The sequence below is a fragment of the Natator depressus genome, chromosome 28 (genome assembly GCF_965152275.1).
Source record: "Natator depressus isolate rNatDep1 chromosome 28, rNatDep2.hap1, whole genome shotgun sequence".
Lineage (NCBI taxonomy): Eukaryota > Metazoa > Chordata > Testudines > Cheloniidae > Natator > Natator depressus.
The window spans coordinates 9,922,420-9,924,919 of NC_134261.1; the positions used below are offsets into that span (position 1 = coordinate 9,922,420).

At 62.0% G+C, this 2,500-nt stretch overlaps 1 non-coding gene across 1 annotated transcript; it reads left to right on the forward strand.

Annotated features, from left to right (window-relative positions):
• Window positions 1-1,344: 1,344 nt before the first annotated feature.
• On the forward strand, window positions 1,345-1,463 carry LOC141979716 (5S ribosomal RNA). The gene has a single exon (XR_012637110.1). It is a non-coding gene; the product is annotated as a 5S ribosomal RNA (ribosomal RNA).
• The last annotated feature ends 1,037 nt before the right edge of the window (window positions 1,464-2,500 follow it).

Consider the following 2,500-nt stretch of genomic DNA (forward strand, 5'->3'; position numbering starts at 1 on the left):
CTTAGACTTTTTTTCAGCCTTTTCCTCCGGGTTGACCTGGTGTCCCGGGGGGACTTAGACTTTTTTTCAGCCTTTTCCTCCGGGTTGACCTGGTGTCCCGGGGGGACTTAGACATTTTTTTCAGCCTTTTCCTCCGGGTTGACCTGGTGTCCCGGGGGGACTTAGACTTTTTTTCAGCCTTTTCCTCCGGGTTGACCTGGTGTCCCGGGGGGACTTAGACTTTTTTTCAGCCTTTTCCTCCGGGTTGACCTGGTGTCCCGGGGGGACTTAGACTTTTTTTCAGCCTTTTCCTCCGGGTTGACCTGGTGTCCCGGGGGGACTTAGACATTTTTTTCAGCCTTTTCCTCCGGGTTGACCTGGTGTCCCGGGGGGACTTAGACTTTTTTTCAGCCTTTTCCTCCGGGTTGACCTGGTGTCCCGGGGGGACTTAGACATTTTTTTCAGCCTTTTCCTCCGGGTTGACCTGGTGTCCCGGGGGGACTTAGACATTTTTTTCAGCCTTTTCCTCCGGGCTGACCTGGTGGCCGAGCGTCTCGCCGTCCGCGGCCGGAGCTAGAGATGCCCCCCCCCCCCAGGCCAGCCTGCGAAGCCGCGGCCAGGATCGGGCCCCTGGAAGTCTGACTAAAAATTTTCACCGACCCCAAAAACGGTTAGGGGGGGCCTCATAAAGCCTCCGGAGCGGAAAAAAAAAAAAACGGAAAAAAGGATCGGGCCCACCCGAGGCAGGGGAGTCAGTAAGGGAAAGGGGACGAGGCGGCCCGGAGCCGGGTGCCGGCGGCCAGGATCGGGCCCCTGGAAGTCTGAAAAATTTTTTTCACCGACCCCCAAAGTGGTATTGGGGGGGGCTCATAAAGCCTCCGGAGCGAAAAAAAAAAACGGAAAAAAGGATCGGGCCCACCCGAGGCAGGGGAGTCAGTAAGGGAAAGGGGACGAGGCGGCCCGGAGCCGGGTGCCCGGAGCCGGGTGCCCGCGGCCAGGATCGGGCCCCTGGAAGTCTGAAAAAAATTTTTTCACCGACCCCCAAAGTGGTGTTGGGGGGGGCTCACGAAGCCTCCGGAGCGGAAAAAAAAAAACGGAAAAAAGGATCGGGCCCACCCGAGGCAGCGGAGTCAGTAAGGGAAAGGGGACGAGGCGGCCCGGAGCCGGGTGCCCGGAGCCGGGTGCCCGCGGCCAGGATCGGGCCCCTGGAAGTCTGAAAAAAAAATTTTCACCGACCCCCAAAGGGGTGTTGGGGGGGGGCTCATGAAGCCTCCGGAGCGAAAAAAAAAACGGAAAAAAGGATCGGGCCCACCCGAGGCAGGGGAGTCAGTAAGGGAAAGGGGACGAGGCGGACCGGAGCCGAGTGCCTACGGCCATACCGGACGGAAGGCCCCCGATCCCGTCCGATCTCGGAAGGTAAACCGTCCCGGGCCTGGCTAGTACTTGGATGGGTGACCGCCTGGGAATCCCAGGTGCCGTAGGCAGCTTTTCCCGCTGCGAGCCAGCTCTCTCCTTTTCTGGGGAACAAGGGCAGGGTCGCCCTGCCAGGGGCCCTGGGGCTGAAGTCCCTGCCGGCCACCAGGTCAACCCGGAGCCTGCCCCTCTGCGGCCAGCAGGTCAACCCCATACCGGCAGGGGGTTGACCTGGTGGCCGGGAAGCAGAGCGGCCAGCAGGTCAACCCCATACATTCAGCGGGTTGACCTGGTGGACGGGAAGGAAAGCGGCCAGCAGGTCAACCCCATACTTTCAGCGGGTTGACCTGGTGGCCGGGAAGGAAAGCGGCCAGCAGGTCAACCCCATACATTCAGCGGGTTGACCTGGTGGCCGGGAAGGAAAGCGGCCAGCAGGTCAACCCCATACATTCAGCGGGTTGACCTGGTGGCCGGGAAGGAAAGCGGCCAGCAGGTCAACCCCATACATTCAGCGGGTTGACCTGGTGGCCGGGAAGGAAAGCGGCCAGCAGGTCAACCCCATACATTCAGCGGGTTGACCTGGTGGCCGGGAAGGAAAGCGGCCAGCAGGTCAACCCCATACATTCAGCGGGTTGACCTGGTGGCCCGAAAGCAAACCGGCCACCAGGTCAACCCGGAGCCTGCCCCCGCGGGCAGGGGCCAAGCGGACCCCCCTCCGCCCGGGCTTGCCCTGCTCCGAGCCGGGGCTTAATCCCCGTCCGGCCACCAGGTCAACCCGGAGCCTGCCCCTCTGCGGCCAGCAGGTCAACCCCATGCCGGCAGCGGGTTGACCTGGTGGCCGGGAAGGAAAGCGGCCACCAGGTCAACCCCATACTTTCAGCGGGTTGACCTGGTGGCCGGGAAGGAAAGCGGCCACCAGGTCAACCCCATACTTTCAGCGGGTTGACCTGGTGGCCGGGAAGGAAAGCGGCCAGCAGGTCAACCCCATACATTCAGCGGGTTGACCTGGTGGCCGGGAAGGAAAGCGGCCAGCAGGTCAACCCCATACATTCAGCGGGTTGACCTGGTGGCCGGGAAGGAAAGCGGCCAGCAGGTCAACCCCATACAT